Here is a 26,981-nt window from a genome sequence, read left to right as displayed (position 1 = left end):
TAAGAAGATTCCTTCCTGCATTCTCATGTCACATAGGTTTGAAGCATCGATGACAGTTACTACATATCCTTCCTTCCACCAGCAACATTCTGAGGTCATCTCCTTTTCTTCTTTTCACCATTCAAGTCAGTGTATTTCTTGTTTCAATGAACCATGTCCAGAAGGGATAATTCTATAAATTATTCAGTTGTATCATGGTTTATTTAACACTAGAAATGCACCACAAACTAACATGCTAGTGTAAAAGGCTTATTCTACATGACACCCTAGGGGTATTGAACTACAAGTCTTACCATTGCCAGACAGAATAACCATTGTTCAAGAAAATAGACTGAAAAATATAGTTTTCTGGGAAATGAGGGAAAGTAGAAGTTCAGAAGACTGTCAGAGGAAATATGGAAGATAACTTGAAAATGACAGTGTGGAAGAGAGAAATGCATAAGCAAAGATGAAGCTGTGAAACAGGTAAGAAAATGGGATGCATAATATAGAAAAAATATGTGCCCATTAACTAGAGATAAAGGATCACTACCTGTATCTTACAAAACACACACTCAAAAGGCAAGGCTAATCAGATCATTATAAATTTGAATGGGCTCTTTTCTTGAAACTCATGTCAAAAGGTGAAGCTTGGGTGTGCATTCCAAACAAACAAATAACCTTTCACATTCAAATTATCTAAAATCGTATGATACGAAAACTAATTTAATTACAAGTGAAGAGTTGCCTTTCCGGCTTCCGCCTCCTAAAAGATTAAGGGCATAATTAAATGCATATTTCCCAATCACACGTTCCTGTGAATTAAATGAATTTTACTTTATATCATAATTATAGCTAACCAGGTTATGAACAAGAAAATGAAAGACCTTTACACTATTGAGGATTGATATCTTATTGTCAGTGGTGTTGGATGGTAAATGCTACAGAATCCCCTATGGTGACAGGCTTTGTCTTTGTAAAGCTGGGAGCTCGATTGAATTATGGGATCATGTCCTGCCTTTCAGTTTATTTTACTGGAACACTTGCAGTGAGTTACTAGCAGCTCTCCTTAATCAATTTCTAGGTTGGACAGAAGAATTCTATGTGTAGCTTCTTTTGGAAGATAAATTTCCTAAGATAATGTTTGCTGTTGCAAACTTGTATTTGTAACCTGTACAATTTGGTGTTGTTGACAGCAAAGTAAAATAAGCATGACTACAGGCCATTTTTTATTATGTATGGGCTATGTATTACTGTATATACTGTGTTTTGTTTTATGAGGTCTGGATCTGTGAGTTGTAATAAATTTGATTGACTGGATTTAGTGGAACTCTGTGAGCAGACATGTATAAGATTGTGCTATTTAAGTTAGTTGCCATCAGTGGTACAAATGAAGAACCAGAATGGAGGAGGAGGAGGAGGAGGAGGAGGGGGAGAAATGAAGTTGAACATTCTTATAAAGGCTGGTAGACAACACTCATACACAAACAAGGAATAGATTAAGATAGCTAGCAGAAAATGCTGCCATCTGTAAGCCAATGCTGCACCAAACTATACCCATTGAATTTTCCATAAGAGAGTGCTGGAATCTTAATCTACAGTATTCAACAAAATAAAAGTTTTAATAGACCAATCCTATTTTTTGACAGGAATGCTCTGTCCAGTATATCTTCAAAAATAGACTTATAGAGCAATAACAAGAAGGACTGGCTTTGAGAGGATATAATTTAAGAATGAGACCACTTGATATTTAGATGGATAGCAGAGGGCCAGAAGTTTCTATTCTGATTAGTTTTAAATCTGCTTCAATTTTCTTCTTTTTATTTCTGTTTGTTCAGACTGTTTACCCATGGTCTGTAGTATCCAGATTTAAAACAAACAAAAGGTGCTTTTGATCCAGTGTAAGAATCTTTCAGTATTTTAAAAGAGCAGCATATTTTCATTGACTTGCATGTACCAGCATGGGTTTCAGAAAATATTTTTGAACATTATGGTTGGTTTGGGTGTTTGAGAAATATATCTTCATCCTCCTCCTCCATAAACCTCAGAAAGAGTTGTTCTTTAAGACTGGCTTCAAAGAACTATACTGCAATGGGAAAAAGGAATAACCTTGAGGAACAGGAAGAAGAGTCTCAACCAAGGCAGTAGTCAGACAAAAGAAATTTGAGTACAGGCCAAAAGCTATAATCCAAGTAAGCATCTCAGAATAGACTTCTCTAGTTCTTGTGAAGATAATGACAGGGACGGGTGAAGTGCCTTCAAACTTTCAAGCGTATATTATTAATAATAATAGCATGATTATACTACTATTGTATAGTAGTATTACTATATGAGTATACTGCTATTATAATAGCATAGTATTAGTATTAGTATAGTAGTATTATAATGATACTATTACACTACTATTATTATAGCTTACAATAACAGTAGAATTAGCTTGTGTAACTTTGGTTTCCTAATAGGTCCTGCTCACATATGTGCTTATATCATAGAAGAATAATGTCCTGAACAGCCTGAATTATAAAATGGGTGTCCTTAATAATAAAGCAGTCAAGGTTAGAACTGAAAAAAATGTCAAATGATTCAAAAGACAGATTATGCAAAGAAGCAGAAGAAAGAGTAGCTCATAAACGTAGCTCATGCAAAAAGATCATGAGCTGAACATAAACAATAACATTACATAGTTTCAAAAATTCACTGGAACATTTGTAAACATTCTACCGTAATGTTCTGGTAAAGAAAAAAGATGGAGAGAACATATAGTGAGCAAAGTGGTTGAAAATAAGGTTAAAATATTGTGGGATTTCCAAATACATGCACAGCATACCAGAGTTACCTGTGGTGGAAAAGAAGAACATGCATGTTAAAAAAAATGGAGGAAGACTTAAACATTTCTGCTGCTGTTGCATGGGAAGGGAACCTATGAAAATATCTGCAAAATTAAATAATTAGGATAATTGATCAGTTAGGACTTTTGGATTTCATCTCATTTATCTTACAGAGCAAATTCTGCTTTTATAGTCAGGAGTTTGTCATTATTCAATCATTAATTCATAAGAAATATAAAGGTAAAGGTTTCCTTCTCCAGTCGTGTCCAATTAATAAATATAATTTAAAAATTAGTCAATTTTGATCCTTCATGATCTAGGAGACATAATTTGGCCAAATTGTCAATCAGTAACAGCTTCTTGAGTTGTTTTTTTTTAAATTTTTTATTGGAAAAGTTTTACAAACAACAAATTTTCCCCCCATTTTCCCCCCCATCCCTCCCCAACCCCCCAACCCCTCCCTCCCCATGACTTCCCCAAGGTGAAATCCATCCACATTATATTATGTCATACTTTACCACCCCTCTATTCCCCTCCCTGTGCACTATAAATTTTTACATCACAATAAACTATTTCGCCCCCTATAAACTATACATTTCTATACAACATTTAGCTAAAAACTATCTGGTACTTCCTGGTTTGGTATTTATTCTGCACATAATCTGTCCAATTCTTCCACTCCCATACATAACTCTCTTGAGTCCGGTCTTTTAAGTATGCTGATATCTTCGCCATTTCTGCGAAACTGGCCATCTTCAAGGTCCATTCTTGAATTGTAGGCACATCAACCCTTTTCCAATATTGACCAATCAATAACCTGGGTGCTGTCACCATATACAATATCAATTTTGTTTCACCCACTGGAAAACCCTTGACTATACCCAATAAGAACAAATGAGGAGAAAATTGAATTTTTTTCTTTAAAACATTTTGCATAACCCACCAAATTTTTATCCAAAAAGCCTTAACTTTCTTGCATGTCCACCATATATGATAATATGTAGCATCTAAACAATCGCATCTCCAACACTTCGGTTGAACATTAGGATACATACATGACAATTTCTTAGGATCTAAATGCCACCTATAAAACATTTTATAAAAATTTTCCCTTAAATTCTGCGACTGTGTAAACTTAACATTCTGAACCCATATTTTTTCCCATGTTTCCATCATAACTGGTTCTCCAAAATTTTGCGCCCATTTTATCATACAATCTTTAACCAATTCATTTTCTGAATCTCTCTCTAACAAAACATTATAAATCCTCTTAATATGCATTGGGCCTTTCTCTTTTATCTGTCTAACCAATTCTTCTTCATGCAGCATTAAACCAGTTTTTTGATCTTCTCTCCATCTCAACTGAAGTTGATTATACTGTAACCAAGTTAAATTAATCCCTTCTTCCAACAGTGTCTTCAATGTCTTTAGTTGCCATCTGCCCCCATCATTAAAAAGTACTTCTTTATATAACCCCCCCCAAGTGACTTTATATTTATATTCCATATAATATGACCAAGATCCAACCACAACGGTATTTTATAATCCCATTTGAATCGGTGCTTCTTCCATACTCTCATCAAGGAGCTTCTAAGTATATGACTATTAAATACTTTATCAACCTTGTTTTCATAAAATAAATATGCGTGCCAACCAAATTCAAGATCGTGGCTTTCTATATTCAATATTCCAGTCTTTGTCCTTCCAAACCAATCACTTGCTTGTGTAAACGCTGCAGCCTCATAATATAATCTCAGGTTTGGAAGTTTAAGACCACCCCTTTCACGAACATCTTGCATAATTTTCAGTTTAACTCTTGGCTTTTTCTCATTCCAAACAAACTTGTTCACTCCTTTTTGCCATTCAGTCAAATATTTATCACTTTTAAGCACCGGAATCATTTGGAACAAAAATAAAAATCTAGGTAGAACATTCATTTTAACTGCTGCTATTCTTCCAAGTAAAGACAGCTGCAGTTTTTTCCAAGTTTCCATATCCTTTTGTACCTTTCGCCACAACACCTAGTAATTATTTTGAAACAGTTTTATATTTGAATCTGTAACTTGAACTCCTAGATATCTCACTTTTGATACTATTTCAAAGCCTGCCTTCCTTTCCAGTTCCTTCTTTTGATCAACTGTCATATTTTTAACTATCATCTTGGTTTTTTCTGATTCAGTCTAAATCCCGATACCATACCATATTCTTCTATAATGTCTTTCATCTGAATTATTGATTCCATCGGCTGTGTTAGGGTAACAACCAGATCATCTGCAAATGCCCTTGTTCTGTAGTCCTCTTGCCTTATCACTATTCCCTTCAGAGTGCTAGAGTCCCGTATTGTGTTCAACAAGACTTCTAAAGTTAAAATAAACAACAACGGGGATAACGGACAACCTTGTCTTGTACCTTTTTCTATACTAAAATTTGTAGTTAAGCTTCCATTAATAATAATTTGTGCTGTTTGTTCTTGATAAATTGCTGCAACCGCGTGTACAAACTGGTCCCCAAAGTCCATCTTTTTTAAAGTCTTTAATAGAAAGTTCCAATTCACTCGATCAAAGGCCTTCTCCGCATCAAAAAACGCCAGCACTGCAGAAGTCTGTTTATTCTTCTCAAGATATTCCAATAAGTCTATAATTTGCCTCACATTATCCTTCATGTATCTGCCTTCTATAAATCCAGCTTGATCATGATGAATCACCTCTTGAATAACTGGCATTAATCTGTTGGCTAATACTTTTGCAAAAATTTTATAATCCGTATTCAGGAGAGATATCGGTCTAAAATTTTCCGGTTTTGTAAAACCTGCCTCCTCTTTCGGTATCAAAGAAACAAAAGCTGCTTTCCATGAAGGGGGTACTTTTCCCCCTTGTTGTATGCTACAAAATAAGTCTTTAAGATGTTCAATCATTTCTGCTTGTAAATTTTTATAGTACACCGCAGTTAAACCATCCAGTCCTGGAGCTTTAGCTGTTTTCAGTTGTTTAATAGCAATAATAATCTCCTCTACTGTTATTGGTAAACTCATTCTTTCCTTTTGAACATTAGAAATTTTTATAACTCTTTTTTCTTCTAGATATTTATTTATAAGTTCATTCTGTATATCATCTTTAGCATATAATTTGGTATAATAATTTAGAAAGGCTTCTTTAATTAGCCTTTGTTGAAATACTTCCTTCCCTTTATACTCAATACTCCCAATAGTCCGAGTACTCTGTTGTTTCCTCAATGTGTAAGCCAACCACCTGCCCGGTTTATTGGCATTACAAAAAGTATTGTGTTTTGCAAATTGTAAATTAGTTGCTGCTTGTTCCGCTGTAAGCATATGGAATTGATCTTTCAGAAGTTTTATAACTCCTTGTAATTTTTCATCTGTTGGATTTTTTATAAGTAACTGCTCTTTTTTCTTTATCTCCCCTTCCAATTCTAAGCTTTTTCTTTGTCGGTTTGATTTATGTTTAGAGTTCATGTAAATCAGTACCCCCCGCATATAAGCCTTGCTCGCATCCCAAACAGTTTCAATAGGGGTACCCTTATTCAAATTCAGTTCAAAAAATTCCTTCATTTGTTTTTTAAGTTCATTTACATTTTTTTCATATCTAAATAAATTTTCATTTACTCTCCAAGATCTTCTCTCTTTCTTTCCCATTTCTATTTCTATCCATACTGGGCTGTGGTCAGATAAAGCCCTCGGAAATATCTTTGTTTTCTTAGTTTTTGAAAGCAAATCAACTGTAAGTAAAATAAAATCAATCCTAGAAAAGGATCTATGTTTATCTGAGAAAAAAGTAAAGTCCAGTTCTTTTGGGTTATGCACTCTCCATATATCTTTCAATTCCAAATCTTCTTTCAAATCGAAAAAAAACTGTGGTAGTTTGGTACATGATTTTGCCAAGCTCTTCTTGTCTATTTTAGGATCTATTGCTCCATTCCAATCTCCCATAAGCAAAATAGAACTATAATCCCATTGTAATATTTTAGAATGCAATAATTTATAAAAATTTTCTTGTTGTTGATTAGGAGCATAAATTCCAATCACCAAAATTGGACCATTATCTGCAAGAAGTTCTATTGCTATATATCTTCCACAATCATCTGCTTCTATAATTTTTGTTGGCAATCTTTTATTTGTATAAATCACTACACCATTCTTTTTTTCTGAATTTGAGGCTATAAACTGTATTCCTAATCTAGAATTTATCAAATATTTTTGATCTTGTGTTCTAATATGAGTTTCCTGTAAGCAAATAACATCATTATTAAATTGTCTCAAATAATGAAGTATCTTCCTCCTTTTCTGTGGTGAGTTTAATCCGTTCACATTCCAAGATAAAAACTTAATTGTCATCTGCGGGCCCTTGAAGCGATAAGAGCATTTGCTGAAGTTTCTGTTCCACACTAATAGTCTTCGGCTTGGCTCCTCCCATAGCTTTGGATTTTTGTGCTTTACCATTGGCTCCCTGTTCATCTTGTGATAACTTAGAGCTCTGGTGTTGTTGTTTCTCTAAAAATTGTTTGTAAGCTGCTCGAGTAATACGCTGATCTTTAGCAGTATGCAACATCAAATCAAGCTCCGCTGCCACTTCTCTTGTATTTTTAGGGGGTTCAACTGGAAGCTCTAAAGGAGAATCCAACAGGGGTAAGCCCCCTGCCGCTCCTTGAGACTCTAGTGCCTCCCTCTCCATCTGTTTCCTCTGCTCTTCAAGCTCTTGTTCAAATTGCATATCCTTCTCACCCTCTACTATGGCTAACACCTAGGAAGTACGTGGAGATGCTGCACCAGGTTTAAAAAAACTGAAGTAAAATTCTTCTGCTTTTTGAAGAGTATTTAATCAGTATCTTTCTCCTTGATACCTCAATATTATACCCACTGGGGTGTCCCATCTGAATGGAATTTGTTGTTTCTTTAATTCAATCACCAAGAATCCAAAATCTTTTCTATCTCTCAACATCTTAGGTGGCAATTCTTTGTAGATCCCAATTTCTCTTCCATCCACTTGAATAGTAGAAACAAAAGATTTTTGCAAAATATCATTTCTTATTCTTCTATCTGTGAAGTAGATCACCACATCTCTAGGCAATTGCCTTTGTCTTGCCACCCAAGAATTCACTCTATAGACCTTGTCAATTTTGCAGAAAATCTCCTCAGGATCAACCTTTAACATAACAGCCAGAGCATCAGCACAAACCCTTCTCAAATCTTCTCTGTTGTTCTCTTTTATACCTCTGAGTCTCACTGCAAACTCCATAAATCTAAATTGCATCATTGTAACTTCGTTTTCAAGCCTTTGTGTTTTATTATCAACATTAGAATTTTTTTGATCAGCTTCCTTCATTTTAGACTCCATTTCTGATCCAAGATGTTCCACTTTCTTATCAACTTGGAGCACTACTTCTGACAAGCCAGTTACAGCTGCCAGTATTTCCCGTTTCATCTTGTCATATTTTTCTTGGACCATCTCCTTAAATTCCTGCTGTGATTTTTCAAATTTCTGATCTAGAGCACCAGCAATAAATTCTTTCAAATCATTAAATCCAGATTCTTGTGTTTGAATCTGTGTCTGTGAACTCAGAGGCTGCTCTTTAGATTTATGAGTGGGGGAGCCCCCCCTTCAGCTTTAGCTGGCTTTTGTTTTGAAGCCATTTTTCCACGCAGCCTGACTCTTTCTAAAAAGGATATCCTCTCTCCCTCTCCAGCACAAAAACCTTTCAGAAATTTCCCCAGCTTTAGTCAAGTCCAAGGGAGAGAGAACAAGTCAAATCACTTTTATAAAAAAACTGCTCTTTCTTCAGGCCAGCGCTGTACTTTTTGTTACTTTGTAGCAGAAATAGGCTCAGACAAATCACTTTCGCTTTCAGCTTTCCTTATTGCTGAAGCCGAGCGCCATTTTAAAAGTACTTTCACTTCTTCTCAGTTACTACGTTCAGTCACAGGGCTAAGAAAAATACTTGCGGTTTAAATTTGAAGTCCAGATTCCACCCTGCTTATTTTTAGCGAATTTCTTGGCTTTCTCTTGTTTCGTTGGTTGCGTCGCCTGGCTCTGCAGTGGCAGAGATGTCCTCGGAACCCGGAACCTCAGCGTACTGTAAAGGGAGCCTCACTCTACTTCCTCCCCAGACGCTTAAAAAAACAGTCTGGGGGCTTCAAAGGGGACTCTACCTTGTCGCGCCGGCTCTTCTCCCAATTCCTCAGGATCGTGGAGTTTTCCAAGCCACCTCTCAGCGTAGAAGTGGCTCTTTATGAGCAACGGAGCTGGCGGTCTTAAGAAAGACCGTCTATCGGCGACAACGGCTCCAACCGGAAGTCCAGCTTCTTGAGTTCTTGTAAATTCATGCTTGTGTCATCTTTGATAGAATGCACCTGTTCTCACCTGGGTCCCAAACACGACAAACCCTCTGTAGTTAAATAAATATTTTCTTTATTATTATTTCCAGCAGCCCTGGCAAAAAGTTTCTTCTCTCTCACAGCAGGCTAACAAATCTGTTCGGCAGGGAGATGAATAGTTGTCTGCCACACCTATTAATTTCCACCAAAGGGTGGGGCTTTGCTAGCAGCAGTGGCTTTTCTGTCCCAAGGATCAGCCCATAGATTTCCACTGCTCTCCTCTCCACTGCCTTCTGTGAATCCGCACATCAGGCACTGGATCCAGCTGTTCCTCCTCTTCCTCATCATCCACCTCTGGACCTGGGGCTTTTGACTCTCCATCTGAGGGCTGATGGAAGGCCCAGACTCCGCCTCTGTCTCTATCTCTGACAGCTCCATTCCCTCTTCCCCCTCGGAGCTCTCAGGTTGCCTTGATGCTGGCTCTGACTCCACACCACCTCCACATCTGATTCAGCTGCTGGAGGGGCTGGCGACCGACAGGCCACAACAGCACCATCTTATCTTCTCTTGGTTCCTTTTTAATTTGTTTTTTGATTTTGCCAAGCATCCACATATTTTTCTTCCAATAGCTCTGCTGATTGATCCAAAATATTATGCAACCAAAACATTAAACCTGTAACTACATTATTAATGTTGCTAATGAGCAATCTGATTTTATCGTTTAGTAATCAGTAAGTTTTTATTCTTATGATACGAGATATTCTCAACCATTTTCTCCAGAACCACCACTCAAAGGCATCATTTGATTTCCTTGCTTGGCTTTCCTGATGTTCTAGATATCGAAGCCATGTCTTATACTTTGAAAAAAAATGACCTTGGCAGTATTAAAAACCTTTTTGTTGGTGTGATTTCACTATATTTTAATGTCTTGCCTACAACTGTCATAATTTTTCTACCAAATAGGAGACAGCTGTTCATTTCATGGCTACTATTACCATGTTTGTGAATTTTTTAGCCTAGTTAAACAGTCTGAACTACTTTAGCTTTTCCTCCCCAATAATTTCATTGGGTCAGCATTGCCTGATGACATTATCTTGGCTTTTCAATATTAAGCAGAAGCCTAGCATTTGCTATCTGTTCTTTCATCTCTGGTAAGTCTTCCTTGCCTCTAGCAATCAAGTAGTATCATTAGCAAATTAATTAATTAATTATAATTTCATTAAGCTTTAAAGATATTTTTATTGGCTATGATTTTTAAAATTTAGATATTTGTTTTATATATAAACTAAACCAGGGGTGGGTTCTACTTACCTTTACTACCGGTTTGCAACGGGAGTGCGCACACGCACAGATTGTCATTTGTAACATTTGTGACTCCGGGCGGGTGGGCGGAGCCTCCTGCCACTTTTACTACCGATTCTAAAGAACCAGACAGAACTGGGAGCAACCCACCACTGAACTAAACAGCAATGTAACTATATAAGTATTACTTTTATATTAAATTTATCTACTTTAAAAAGAAATCCAAACCTATCATACACAAGAATGAAATGGTTTCTTTTCATTTTTCTATAAAATAAAAAAGAAGAAAAAAATCTTATCTGCATTAAACTGTCTTAGGGGAGAAATAGAAAAAAAAAGCCTCATGTAAAAACTTTTCAAGAAAAAAAATAAAACTTAAAAAATAATTAAAAACAATAAGCAAGACTAAATACCAAAAATCTCATCTCTAAATTATATGTAATTCTGAATATATATTTTGAAAGCCAATGAAAATAATATAAACTATTAAAATTAGATAACTCTTTTATTTCATTAGTGTGTCATTAAACATCATACAGAATCATATTTGTGGTGTTGTATCTCCTTTGCTACAAAACTCAGAGTTGACAAATTTCATTAAGCTAACTTTATTGTAAGGGATGCAAATCTTCAGTGATTGCATAAATCTCTTTTTTCTCAACAGTTGTTCATAGATTGAATATATTAATATATATTAATATATTAATATAGATAATATACAGTATATTAATAATATATATTAATATAGATTGAATGTAGTTGTTGGAATATAGTTCAATAAAATAATATATTTATTTCTTCCAAGAACTTGGTTTATTACTGTAATAATACCTTTTCCAATAAGGAATTTTTATGTATCAGGCAATTTTAATTCCAATTTCCAGTTTCTGTTTCTTCTAGTATAGTGTTTCTTGTGATATATACCACATATTTAAGCATACAGCACTGGTGGGTTTCAATTTCGGCCGCTACCGTTTTGCTCATGGGCGTGTGCGCGCTTGCGTGCACATGCAATGCTTTTGCGCAGAAGCTTCTGCGCATGCACGGAGACATCCGGGAGGGTGGCAGAGCCTCCTGCCGCTGCTACTGGTTCGCCCAATCCGGGGTGAACCAATAGCAACCCACCACTGGCATACAGTATGCCAAAGTACCATGTTGACACACTTTGTTCTTTATTCTAAATTTGTGTAATTTGTAGCCATCACAAACAAATTTCCAAAGAGTCAGTACATTAAATATTTTAGGGGCTATGCACATTTGTTGCTGTCTGCACACTAAAAGACCTTAGCAGTATTAATAAAGAAAAATTGAAGTCCTTTGGAACTCATTTGCTTTTTTTCCATTATCCATCACATTTTGATGATCTTCAATGCCTCTGCTCCATTTTAATCCAACATGTGTATCTGGCAAGAATTATTTGATGTATTCTTTTTGTTCTTCATGCATTAATTTCAAATGCCATCAAACCTTTTGACTCTAAGTGGCTCATAACCAGCAACAGGCAAAAAAATGACTCTTAAGTGCTCACAAGCAGCAACAGGCAAGATACAATAATACAATGATAAAAAGTCAAATATATCAGCAATAAAAAAGCTCTGCAATGAACAGTTAAAATATTACATTCATAAACCAAGCACTTTCTATCATCAGACAATGAAATATTCATCACATAGTCAGATACTTCTGCCCATTCCCACCTCAATCCCCAAATGTATATTGTAAAGGCATATTTTTGCAGTTCCTTAAATTTACAAGTACAGGTAGTTGGGAATAGCAATGTGGTCTTGTAATCTTACCTCAGCTCTGCTTTCTTGTACAGAACTGTGAAAATTGTAAATGTGAAGATTGGTCATAAAGTTACAGTCCATCACTGTCATAATGCAAACAGTTGCTAGACAAGGCAGCCATTCATCAAGGACTACCTGTAAAGACAAGGATCTTATATCTAGTAGAAAGATCTTCATAAGGGAGTTAGTTCTTGCTCAGAATGTGTCCATTGATGAAGTGTGGACTGCAAGAAACTGAGTACATTGTTACTGTAATGTAAGATAAATATAATTATTACTATTCTTTTGAGTCTTTTAAGTCTTTCTTTTGTAAGCTGCCCAAAAGTCTTTTAAATAAACAAATCAACAAACAAGCTTTCATATACTGTATATAGTAATATTTTCTCTGGACCTATTCAGTACATTCATGCCATTTCTATGTTATATCTTATTTCTCCAGTAAATCTTTCCTTTTTCTGTTGTTTTCATTGCATCTTTGCATAAAAGTTTTTCCTTCATTTCTATAATTTTTAAAGTAAATGTCTCATTTTCAATTTTGGTGCATTATTTAGCTTAATACCTTGTCTCTCTCTTTTTTCCCCCCCTTTTTTTGGGTGAGTGGGAAAAAACATTAGGTTTTTTTTTTCTGTCTCTGTGGCTTTTTTATTTCTGCCTTTCAGTTATTTTCAACATAGCAGCAGATAGCCATTAGCTCTTTGCATTTTGCAGACAGCTCTATTGTTAATGATGTCATAAATATCAGTCTAGAGTTCTTTAGGCACTCTCTTTATCAAATCAGCCAATTAAATTTATTTTTTACATTCCCTGTGTACTTTTATGGGCTGTTGTGAAGGCTATATCTGATTGGTCTGAATATTTTGTTCTTTAGTTTCAGTTATTACTTTGTATAAAATTGCGATCAGAGTCACAGTTAACACTAGCTCTTATTTTTTTCTGACTGAATAATCTTTTCAAGTTTTTATTGCAGAATATATAGTCAACTTGATTTCTGGATGATCTGTCCCACACTGTCTATGTGTCTGTATGTTTTTTAGGTTGCTGCAATCCTGAATTTTCATAGCATTTTTTTTTCTTTTTCATTAGTGTCTATTCTGCTTCTCTTTGTTCACACAGGCCAAATTTCCCACAAATCCAGATATTACTTTACTCCCAGGTTAAACATTTTGGTGTCCTCTAATTTGCATCTTTTTTTGTTGTTTTACAGAACTGTTTGACTTTAGGTTAAAGCATAGACTTGGATAATTGTAATGTTGATTGGCTTGCTTTCTGCCACAACTAAGATCATTCTATTATTTTTGGTTTATATGTTTAAGAACGTGTAATTTCAGTATACAAATGTGCAGAACAAAATCCATCAACAGAGTAGGGTTAATAAAAGAGCATTATGTTTTCCATTCAGCTATATTTCAGATGACTATATGCTTGCTTGAATGAGGCTGTTTTAGATTAAATTATGGAGTGTTCTTACTGGGGATGCTCCTTGGCTAAGTAGGGTGGAACACTAAAGGGCAGCTCTTTGAAGAGTTACAGCCAGCAGCTGTCAGTTCTCTCTAACAGCCCCAAAGCACTTTATGTGATAGGAAGTCATTTCCCTGAAGCCTGTTACAATCAAAAGCCAGGCATTTGGACTGATTTGCAAATTTGACAAGCAGTGTTTTTCAATCTCTTGTTGTTCAGGGATGAAAGAGATAACTCAGCTTTTGCATTTGCCTCTCTAGACTTAAGCAGGGCATTGCCTGCCTTCTGCTGCAGAATAACACATGTTGGCTTGTTCTTATGAAGCGTGAGTGGAAAATCAGTAACAGATTGTGTGTAGGCTTCCTATTTGGGTTTATATCAGTTTATGCAGTGTTCTGGTAGCACAGAAAAGGGTTTTGCTGAAAGTTTAAAGGAAAACAAATTGAACAAAATCAGATAAAAATGGCTATACGATCATATACATTTTAATTATGAGGCAAAATAATTCCAAGTTTATGTTAAACATTGGACCAACATTTATTACGACATAGTAATAAGCTTTCTATTTGTACTAAACCCAGAATAAGAATTGCATTCAATGTAAACCTTTGTTATTCTTCTCTATTAGTATACTTATACATTTATAATATTAGATGCACTCATCACAAATATACATGTATAGAGTTCTTTTGGGAGTGAGAAATTGGAGAAATAGTTTTCAGCAGAAGTCAGTTTTGCTGAAGGGGGATTATTATGATGCCTGTTCTGAAATCCTTCTTTTCTTCCTTGTGTAGTGTAAATGACCTGGAAAATCAAAGATAAAAATGGTTAATAATCCCTTCGTGCAATAATATTTCTTACCTTTGGCATGATCTATTTAGGTTCCAAATTTCCTTCATTGTTAGATGATGATAATGTACCATCAACTTACCACTTCTTAGTAACAACATAAATAGGTTTTCTCCATGATGACCTGTCCCTAACCTGGTCCTTTAGTTGTACCAAGGGTGCATTGATTCCTACTGTAACTGAGTCTATCCATCTTGCTCTGGCCACCTTCTTTCTTTCCATCATTCCCAACATTAGACTCTTCATTTTTGTCAACATTTAGAAAAGTTGGTCTTAACATGCAGGTAGACCTTATTTAGTAAGTGTCTCATTTAGCAATTGTATGCAGTTACAATTGTGATGAAAAAGTAACTTTGTGACAATCATCGCATTTAGGACATTTGCACGTCTGTAAAGCAAAGGAAAGCTGAAACGAGCTCAGTTGGAGTTAAAAGTCACGATTTCACTTAGCAACCACTTCACTTAAAAATCAAATTGTCGGTTCCAATTCTAGTTGCTAAATGAGAACTACTTATAATGTGCCTGAAGTAGGTTAATTTGAGTCTAGTCATTTGTGCTTTGATGAAAACTTGATTTGCCTGATGATTCATTCATTTGTTTTCTTGGCTGTTCAGGGTATTCTCAGGAGTCTTCCCCTACAGCACAAGTTCAAAAGCATTAATACTCTTCCTATCTTGCCTCTTCAAAGTCCAACTTTCACTTCCGTAGACTTTCACAGGGAATATCATGGCTTGAACAGTTCTGATCTTTGAAGATATTTAAATATCTTTTCCAAAGCCTTCATGGCTGCTTTATCTAGTGCTAAACTATACTGTACAGGTAGTCCTAAACTTACACCAAAATCAAGCCCAAAATTTCTGTTGCTAAGTGAGACATTTGCTAAGTGAGTTTTGCCCCATTTTACGACCTTTTACGACCTTTACAACCCAGTTGTTAAGTGATTCGGTGCACTTGTTAAATTAGTAACATGGCTGTTAAGTGAATCTGGATTCTGCATTGACTTTGTTTATTAGAAAGTAGCAAAAGATCATCGCGTGAGCCCAGAACAGTGGAACCGTAATAAATATGAGTCAGTTGCCAAGCATCTGAATTTTGATCACATGACCATGGGGCTGCTATAATGGTTGTAAGCATGAAAAATGGTCACAAGTCATTTTTTTCAGTGCCGTTGTAACTTCGAAAGGTCACAAAACAAACGGTTGTAAATCAAGGACTACCTGTATTTCTTGATGACTCATTCCTGTACTGTTGATCACTGATTCTAAAATGCAAAGCTATTCAGAATCTTTCTTGTTAATTTTAAGTCTGGTTGTTAGAATTTAGGTAGATGGAAAAATATGAAATTATTTGTCTCATCTCTCTATATCTTTATGGATGAAAGTATTTGAAGAAAGTATGCGTAGTCCCAAAAGATGAGTATCATAAAGTGGAAGGATATAAACAGGATCTTGTACTTAACTTTCCTACATGTAAATAGTTTGGATGGCAAGCCATTAGGGCCAGATTAATTGTGTTACTGTTTTTGCAGTAGCTGTTTTAGGTGTATAGATTTAAAAGGGTCAGTATTCACTGAATTACAGAGTTGAAAGTCATTTCATATCCCCTTTGGATACTGCTACGCTGCTAGTTATGAACCTAACAGTTATGGTTTTATCATTGAACCTTATTTTATCATTTTATTAATCAAGACATCATGAAAAATTGTGTATAATACTTTGTTAAGGTCATGGCACTCTGTGTATATGACATTTCCCCAAACTGTCTAAGATTATCAAGACTGCAACAGGTGTGGAACAGAATATTCAAATCTGATGTTTACTAAAAGAAAATCCTTGTTTGAAGGTGATTTTCTCTTCCACTGAGAGGAAATCTATTAGTTATTATTCTTAAAATAACCCAAATTTCATCTTGTTTTTCTGCAACTGCTTGCTTCCTTTTTACAATTGCTAGAAATATAAGATGGGATAATAATAAAATGTTTTCTGGTCATGGCAAGATAGTCTACCTATGCAATAACTTCTAATGTTTTATCATTTCTAAAAAGAACTGACATGATATCAAAATGAAGATAAGGTTAAATAAAATGTTATCATGCCAGCTTAACTTCTGATCGCTCATAGGTTATCTTTACACATATTGCTGCAGACGTCCTCAGGAATGCAGGAGAATACTATAGGCATGATGGGATACATCACTGGTTAATATTGCATATTATAATCCCATCCCATTGATATCCATCTATCCTGTTTATTCTCCCAAATTTCTGTTAGCAGTAGAATAGCTTTAGAATTAGGGGAATTAATGTTAATTGTTTAATTTTATTTATTTATTTTTAAATTTATATACCGCCCTTCTCCCTGAGGACTCAGGGCGGTGTACAGCCAGAATTAAAAAACATGAAATACAAATATTAAAAAACAATTAATATATATATAAATTTGGCCCAAAATTAAAAATACAAACCAATTAAAACATTTAAAATTTCTTCTTAAGCCAGCCCGGCTTGCTGGAAAAAGTGGGTTTTAAGGGCAGGGCAGAAGGCACTAAGGTCTTGGATTCTCCTTATCTCTGGGGGCAACTGATTCCAGAGGGTAGGTGCCCCCACAGAGAAGGCCCTCCCCCTGGGGTCACCAGCCTACATTGATTGGCTGATGGCACCCTGAGGAGGCCCTCTCTGTGGGAGCGCACGGGACGATCACAGTAATGCTTGGATGATTTTTTGAATTTGTAGTTGACCCTGTCAGTCTGATGAATACTATAGTGTGCTAGGGTAATTAATACTGTTAGTAATCAAGAAAATTGTTTTATTTTGGAATCATAATATTTCAGCTGATGGGAACAGCAGTGTGCAAAGACAAGATCGATAACCATTTAGCAGTTTTTAAGAAATTAATATGTATTCCATTGAATACATTTTATGTATTTATTTATGTATTTAAAATATATACAGTATTTTAAGGAATTAATATGTATTCCATGGAACTATCCCAACTGATGTTTATAATATCTTGTAAAACCAATCAATCTGTGACTAATATGAGCAGGCATACATACTACATAGTCCCTCAGCAATGATAAGGTGTGCTAATGGCCAAATATGGGATAAAGACATATTTTACTGATAATAGTAGAGAGAAGGACACCATACAAATTTAATAAACATACAAATAAACAAACAAACAAACGAATACTAACTTTATATATCATAATAAGACACTGTTTGCTTACCATTAGTTTTTTTTTTTTTAATAAAGTATAGCATGCTAGTTACACACATTGCAGTAATCCTAAAACTCTGGTTTATATCAAATGTCTAAATGTATGTAAATGTAAACCAAGCAAACCACATTAAGGCTTATTCTGAAGTGTGATTCTGTCTGACAATTGCTAGCTTGTTTCCCCTTTCTTTGAAGGCTTGGGTAGACTACAGGAACATGCTAACAATAATCCTAGAAATGACAAATAAAGCATGCTTTCATATATATATCTTAAGCTGTAGTTACATCAGCAAGCCAAAAAACTATTTTTTCAAGTTAGCTTATTGGCCTGAAACAAACCATGATTTATGCAGTGAGCCTATTTACATATCATAATGAGCCAAAAGCAAAGAAATCACATTAAGCTTAGTGTGATGTGTAAATCAAGTCATTCTTTCCCGCTTCTGGTAATCCAGAGAGGAAAGGCATTTTATAAAATAACATACTGTAGTTTCTTTCAGATTCTACCCAGTGAACTTTCTGAAAAACAATTGCATGCATGAGATTTTACCCACCTACTGCTAAACATGGGATCTGAGCCCTTTCCAAGTATACCACATTGAAATTCTGCATATTCTAAACCTACCATCAGATACAATGCATAGTCTATATAAACATGTTTTCAGTGTATTCATTACCGCTATAATACTAAACAGAGAATTTGGAAAGTATGTTGGAAAAACTTTTCTACAAAGAATATGGACCTTCAAGCTTCCAAATTGGAATGAGGAAAAACAACTGCACAGATGGTGCAGAGTTAGTTTGTGGCACAGATTACTAAAAACAAAAGTCATTCCACATTGCCTGTGTGCATTTACTGAAAGATTTAAATATATAATTTTTCAGCCTCTTTACAGATGTGGTCTCCACAGCAATCTCTTTATGATTTTGTGATAAATCCCGTCTTCATCTCAGAATGGAATGAATGTAGAATACTGCCTTTTTGGCACATAAATACAAGTAACTCTTACACTTTGCTGCTATCTGGACATTATTCAGATTTTTGTAGATTAAATCATATAGCCCAATATGTATGATGTGATTTGTACCAGCTCTCTAAGGTCCCAGCCCCCCCCATCTCCTTGGACTTCGCTGGAAGTGAGAAGAATTGGATCAAGAACCCTTTACATTCAAAAACATGTATTTTGCACTGAGCTATGTTTTGAACCATCTCTATTTCTCACAGAATTGAACTGTGGGTAAAAAACTGGTAGAGGCTTGATTAATTCTTTTTTCTTTTTTTTTAGTATGTATTGACTGGGATCATATCATTTGCTATGGTGAGATTGGGTAATTTGTGGGAATAGCATGTTGTTTCAGTATATTTGTGAAGCACATCATAACACAGATCATCCTAACTTCCAGATAGCAATTGGGCTCGCAATTCAATCACTAACATGATTTGTAATTTTGCATGATCATACCTGACATGCGATGGCAGTTCATCAGTTCTGGTTGCTGTCATTAAGCAAATTACTGCATTGTTACAGTATGTGTGATCTTACATGACTGTGATTTGCAACTTCCTGCCAGCTTCCCCTTTGATTTTGCTTGTCAGAAGCTGGCTGTGAAGCTGAAAATGCCGATCTTATCACTGCAGCCACTCTGCAATTGCCACAACTTCGAAGACTAGTCACAAGTCTCCTTATTTAGTGTTCTCACAACTTTGAATAGCTACTGGTTGGTTGGTGAGGACTCTCTGTAATAAATCATAATATGGTTTATCTAATCAGGCATAATATATGTAAACACAACAATTGTATTTTGCTAATTCAGGTTTTGGTTCAGAATGGTGGATGAGGCCATCTCTGCAAACACTCAAAATCCATGAACGATTACTTTTGAGGACAACATGCATTAATTACTCAGATAGATTAATGTACATACAATTTATTATGCAACTGGAATAGTTTGTTACAGTTATAAACCAGTTTCTGGAACTAGAAATGAAAAAAAACCCCCCACCTCTATTCATTACCATTTTTACCATTTTATTTCCAACATTACTTTTAATCAATCCTAGCTCAATTTTTGCTATAGTGTATCCTGGATACTAATCAGGGTCTCTTCAATCTTGTTCTATCATCTCCTGCTAAAGAACAGCAATGCTTTATAGCAGAATTGTCTGTTGAGCTATATACAAATAGAACCCCACCTTCAGTACAAATAGAGTTTATGGTGTTCCAGAGTACTTCAAAAATTCTTTCCAGCTTATTGGTGCTTATGAAGCCATTTTCACTGCTTCACAACAAGGCACTGACACAAATTCAATCTTTCATTTTGCATGATGCAAACCTCTACATCTGTTTTTTGAAGCTGAATCAAATCTTGAAGATTGAACCTCCCATAGCATGCATTTGTTGATGCTATTTTTCTTTGCACCTGCAAGCAGAATGGAGAAGAGAGCCTCCAAACATCTGTATGTGCATTTTGCTCATAAATGAGTAATCTCATGGGTCTTGGATTAGGTGGTAACATCTGTTAATTAGTGATATTAGGAGGAGCTATAATTGAACAGAATTTACATTTCATCTAAAAATGCTACCACTTCTAATATTAAGATACCGAACACTTGTCTAAATGGTCAACCAGTCATTAAATGCATGTACAAAGAAGTCAATAAGTGAGCTGCAGCTGAACCGTCCTTTCAGGGAGCAGAATGAAAACTATGATTTTAAAGCATCCCTTTGATGTTATTGAAAGTTAACCCATTACTTTTGTTCTTAGTTGCGCAATAATATATGAATAATACACTTGGTGAATTAGAACACGATCTGCAAAGTTGGTAGAAATAATGACCAAAGATTAGATAACACTGCAATTTAGATCACAATTTCAAAGAGTCTACCCTCAGCAAATACATCCCAATTGTCATTATAAAATAACTGTTTTGTGAAATTAAAATAATAACTATAAGCTTATTTGCTCATGCACAAAAGACATTGCTTCAATTGCTGAACCCTAGTGCTATACAGAAAGTCCCTGTCTGTTATCCTCCACACATCAGATAGATGATGCAACTGATGAAGGACCTCTGATGAAGAACTAAGGATGGGTGATAGATGATAGATGATGATAGATAGATAGATAGATAGATAGATAGATAGATAGATAGATAATAGACAAATAGACAAAATATACGGATACAAACATTAGAATGGCCATTTAATTATATATTAAACTGGGCAATGTTTAGAACAAAATCAATATTTGTCCACATTCTTTGGTCTCATAAACCCAAAATGATCACATACAATTGGATCAGAATGCACAAGTCTTCCAATAACTTTCACAGATGAAGGTGTGCTTGAATGTGAGTCATCCCAGTCCTGTTCCTAATTTGCATCATGCTGGCTATCCACGTAACAACCCAGACAACCTCTCCCAGAGGGCACCTCTATGAACTAAAAATTACAGCTGCAGTCTGACTCATATAAATCCATTTATTGAGCCCATTAAAAAGACAGAATTACACTATAAACTGAAGATAGATGAGTATTTTAAAGAATAAATATGTATGTATGTGAATTATTATAACATTTTATATAACTCTCAATAAGTTTAGAATAACATCCAATTAGATATGTTGGAAATAGCAGAACAATTTAAAATATTCATATTCTTTTGAAGTTTTACCATTCCTAACAGCTTTTTAATAAAAGTATACACATATATATTTATTTCCCTATCTTTATTTCTTGATAGTGGCCCTTAGATTGTAGAATGCATTGCCCACATTTGTCATACTCAGGGCCTTTCAGAGCCTGTTAAAAACATACATTTGAAACTGGCATTTTAACCATTTAACCATCTAATACAGGGCTGTGAAAATCGTGGGCCATGGGCCGGCTGCGTCATGCACTGGCCATGCCAATGTCCAGTTTAGCGAAGGGGGGAAAAGTCCCGATACGTCACATGATGCTGCCATGATGGTGCAACTTTGACATCTAATACCTAAAGAGGATGAAGATCATCATCTGTTTATGTTGGACTTGTATTGAGATTACATCTTGCAACTCTTGTGAACTATGTTGACTTGTGTTCCTGTGCTGGCATAAAACAGTTGTTAAATAAATAAATTAACAAACAATATTTAAGAGAAAGAACCGATAAGCTACGAAAGGAATATTTGTGGTGTTTTAGAGCTGCACATCAACTTGCTGTTTTTAGTATGCCTGCCCAATTCTGGAAAAGCCAGTATTATGATGCCAAAGCAGAGAATGCATTCAGGCTGATCATAGCCTTCAATAGTGGAGAAGAACAGCTATTTAAAAATGCTTTTAGAATTCTTCCATATTTATAATGAGTATCATGGATACCTTTAAGCCCTTAAAATGTAGGATACATTAGCAAATTAGTGAGTTGTCCCCCAATCCAGATGTCTCAAAGCTTCAAGCCACTGACACCCAACAGAGTTCTTAGGAAGTTAATAAATGGAATCTAGACCAATTTTCCAGCTTCAGATTAGTAGCTTGCAAGAAGACTCTTAAAATTATAATCACCAATAACATATGGATATTGGTCCATTTCTTTCTATTTCTTTTTCTACCAAAAATCAATCATACGAAGAAAGAGGCTGCAAGCGGCCATTAGCATTTCTTTTCAGTTCCTTGAGCCCTCATGGTTGGTGGAGCCAAAACATTGGGTATTTTTGTTCTTTTCAGTGGGGATTAAAAGGCAAAATGGATATCTTCAGCCTTGCAAAGCCCCAAGGAAATTCCTGAATCCTGTTCCCACTCACTTTTAGAGTACAATCTTTAATATGAAGGATAACACCAGCTGTAGCTCACAGTCATAGAATTCTTACTGAAGTACTATATCCTTCTCCACTTTGGAGCCCTTTGTGTATTGGATTACAGTATCCATTATCAGGCACCAGTCTCATTTTGCAAGGAGATTATGAAAGCATTTATCAAATACATCTGGAAAATAGCAGGTTGGAAAAGGCTGATCTACACCTGGCTGGTGATTATATAGATTTCAACATGGGATTCAGTAATGACAGACAAATTGATTATAGGTTATGAAAACTGTAGAAAATTAATTAAAAAAATAATGTTTTGCTATAAAGGAATTTAATTCAAATGCTATTAGCTTCCCTTGGCTTTTAAAGAAATGGAAAGGGGTGGGGGGGTTTTTTGGTTTTTTGTTTTTTTTTGCTTCTTTCTTACTATATACACACTTTTCTTATTGGGCTTATTAATAATCATTCTTCTAAACTGAAAGTGGGACAACACATTTAGAGTCACTACACAGTTGCACAGGGCACAGAAGAACAGAAGTTCAATGACATGTTGCAACAACTTTAGTTTTGGCATTACACAAGTGTTCACTGAAGCATCTGGTAAATTGACCTATGCCAAAAGGCCTTAATTTAGCTTTTGTTCCCTCTCCCTGCCTTCAAAAAATCCTGTCTCATTTGATTACAAAATGACCCAACTGGTGAAAGCAAATCTGTACATTTATCATTCTGCCAAAGATACTAGGAAGGTGGGTTTAGCCAAAAGATGATTTCTGAGATGCTGATTAGATCCAGCACATTAGGATATGAAAACGCATATTGTTCAAAATGGGCCAACAACATTCAGTCTAACTAAAGGCATAGGTTTTTACATAGCCTCTGAATTCTATACCTTCTTTAATAATTTGTCCTATAAAATGAAAGGAAGAAGGGAAGGAAGGAAGGAAGGAAGGAAGGAAGGAAGGAAGGAAGGAAGGAAGGAAGGAAAGAAGGATGGTTCTGTGTATAGGAAGCTTAGATTATCTCTTTTCTGCTACCTCATATGCTCTCTGGAATACATTTGGAATGTATCTTAAACCCTAACATTTTCTTGAAGAAGGTTATAGGCTAGGCAGGTTGCATTATATTAGGAAACAATCTATGCTGATTGTATTCATATTAATTGCGATTCTCTCTGTGTGATTTCCTTTTCTTGGTTTTCCTATATTCTTTCCACACACACACACATACACAATTAAACTATTTTACAGCAATATCTAAAATCTACCTTCCTTACCTTCAAAAGGGAAATTCACATTAAAAGTGTCTGCATATATCAGATTGCATAGTTACACAGCTACTTCTGTGTTTCAGGAGGTTTCTAGAGCTGACGGAAGGGAGAAGTAAAAGAGCTAAGAGCTCCTCACCAAGGCAAACTAGGGTAAGTCAGCAGGGTCAGCCTGACTGATTGAAGTATATTATAATTAACATTTACTGAAGAACCATTGAAAGAGAGGGTCTGCCAGTGCAGCTTTAAATTAACCCGCTCTCCGTTTGTAAGACATGTCCAAATCGCAAAGTAATTGGTACCTAACCAACCACAAATGATTATGTCTTTGCAGATCTGAAGGAGATTGTTCATGAATTATTTATGTGGGTAGGGATATTGTGAACAGTTGCGGAAGGCTATAAGCAGGATTTAAGTTGAGACAAACATCTTAATTCTGTGAGTACCACATTTATCTTCGTGCAGAGTTATTCAGAAAATTATCTGAAACAGCAGAAGAAAGCAGCAGCAGATGCTCTCCAAGTCCTGATGAAAATACCCCAGATAGCACTGATTTCTGAGTGAGGCTTCTGAAATCTAATCTCAGCCCCAGCAAGAAATGATAGAACCCAAAAAGATGTCTCCTTCACATGGCTACTGACATATTTTGCACAAGAGGATTTTATGCAGGATGTCTGGCTGACGGCGCAGCAAGATCAGACATGGAGAGCGCGTCTCCATGTACCAAGTTCTCCCCGTTGGGTGGGCTCTGAAAGGACCCAAAGCCACCTTGGAGGGGCAGTGAAGCAAACAGGGGTGCCCTGTGAAGTCTTGAAGAGTCACAGCTATCCTGTTTGACCCGGGGCTTACTTTCCCTCTCAGGCACAATGAGGAGAAGAGAAAGCCAAGATGGCTGCTATGAAGCAGAGACAGCCGATGACCAGCTAAGCTTTGAGTTGGAGTGGATTTTGGTGAACAGTGTGGAACTGGGTGAGAGGATTTTTTTTTTACCCAAAAGTTAACCCCAAAAGAGAAATAGGATTTACTCAGAACTATTGAAAGCGGTGATCAGACACTTTGAGAATATTACCAGACAGGAAGAAAAAGATTAAAGAGAGGAAGAAAAAACTTGTTTTCCCTTTAAAAACGCAGGAAATTGGACTTTCAAATTGGGAAGACATGACATTGGGAAGGCAATTTAAAATATTGGAATTATGGTTTTAAAAAATTAACACTGGTTAATTGAATTATAATTGAATTGCAATTTAAAATAATTAAAATCAGATTCTTAGTAATAGTGAAAATTAACCTAAGAGCACCACCTGATGATGAAAGGAAAATATACAAGCCTGGGAATACCCATTTAAAAGACTGTGAAAATATTTATTGGACTATATACATCTACCCTATGACCAATGGAGATTTAAATGTGAGAACAAGGAAGACATTTAATTAAAGTGACCCCTGAATGTTAAGCTATCTGACTGAATCTAGAAAGGTGTCTCAAAGAGGCTTGGATAACTCCCTGGACTATATAAATGGACCTGACTGACTATTTATGGAACATAAAGAACTGTGATCAGCGGAGATTTTGAAGAGTAACCTCAGGTTGGAATAAATGGTTCTTGGGCTATTGACTAAAAGTGGAATTTATTAAAACAAGATAAGATGCAACAGAAGGAGCAAACGAGCAGAACTTTGATCGAGATGGATTTAATGTTTCAAAGTATAAAGGATATTATACAGAAAGAGCATAAGGTGATGATGGAATTAATGGATAGCATTGATCAAAAATTGGAAAACACCATACAAAGGACAAGAAGTAATGAACAAGATGCCCAGGAAAAGAAGGAGCTACCAGAAGGAATAGAGGGGAAAAACAGAATCAACGGAAAGAAGATAATGAGAAGTCACTAATATAATTAATAATGTTTGATGAATCAAATCAGGGGGAAAATATTTTAAGAGATCTGAAAAGAAAACGGGAGGAGCAGGAAGATACTTTGGGAAGGGAGACAGGGGTTAGGCCTGATAACTTTAAAGCTAGACAGTGGAAAAGGGTAGAGATGGGAGAAACACTTAGATTGACTAGGCAGAATGTAGATACAGACAGAGATAAAGATCTAAGAGAACAATATGGAAGGCAAGTTTAAAAAAAGAATAAGAATTAAAGTAATGATGCGGACAAGAGATGATGGATAGAAGGTGGATAAGAAAAAGAAGGGAAAGAGAAAGAAAAGAAATCTTCTTTTATTTTATTTTTCGTTCCTTTTTTTATAATGGTGGCATAAGGAGAAATTAGAATAGGCAAGCTTAAACAATATTGTAATTGGTAAATGCAGAACAATTAAATAATGAAAGAACATATTTTAATATAAACATGTGTATTAATAATTGAACCATAAAGACTGGATGAAAGCAAGAATATGAATAAAAGTTATTTTGTATGTTTAAATAATATTGTGATTGGCATTAGAATAATATATTGAAATATTGAATAATGAAATAATGAAGGATAAATAATGACTAGTAAAATGATGAAACATATTTTAATACTGGTGTAAACGGTGTATTAATAGTGGAATCATATAGATTGGATGAATGTAAAGAATATGAATAAAATTAATTTGTATGTTTAAATAATATTGTGATTGGTATTAGAATTGCATATTTAAATTTTGAATATTGAAATAATGAAGGATAGTATTGTAATACAAATGGAACGTCTTTTAATATAACAATCATATTAATATGTTAGAATAAAGACAGAAATAAGAGAAAGGTGAGTATTAGTATACACATTTTTATAAGATAAGTGTAATGATAAGAGAGAGGTTTAGAAATTGAACAGCAGTAGTATTATGTATGTTTAAACAATATGAAATAATGAAATATTATAATTAGATATAAATGTGTATTACTATTAGAAATATATAAGCTGGATGAATGTGATAACTATGATTAATAATATTTTATTTGTACTGAAATGTATGGCACCCAGGTGTCACACTGTTCACGCATTGATATGTATATGTATTATAAAATAAAAAACTTGAAAAAAAGAGGATTTTATGCAGTTTGATCTAAATTTTAATAACAATAGTAAAAATATTTCACAGCTATGAGATCTTCAGATTTTAATAACCCAAGCAGCAATGTATAGGTGATCCAAATATGGGTCCTATATTTTGATACAAGATACTCAG

The 26,981-nt window shown here is 35.2% G+C and overlaps 1 long non-coding RNA gene across 1 annotated transcript; it reads left to right on the top strand.

The window, feature by feature from the left end:
• Window positions 1–6: 6 nt before the first annotated feature.
• Window positions 7–21,880, top strand: LOC117663763 (uncharacterized). The gene is made up of 2 exons (XR_004590805.3): window positions 7–465; window positions 21,609–21,880. It is a non-coding gene; the product is annotated as an uncharacterized LOC117663763 (long non-coding RNA).
• The last annotated feature ends 5,101 nt before the right edge of the window (window positions 21,881–26,981 follow it).

The sequence above is a fragment of the Pantherophis guttatus genome, chromosome 5 (assembly GCF_059756535.1).
Source record: "Pantherophis guttatus breed Tessera chromosome 5, ASM5975653v1, whole genome shotgun sequence".
NCBI lineage: Eukaryota > Metazoa > Chordata > Lepidosauria > Squamata > Colubridae > Pantherophis > Pantherophis guttatus.
Note: the sequence above shows the minus strand (reverse complement) of the source record. Positions and strands in the feature narration are given on the sequence as shown.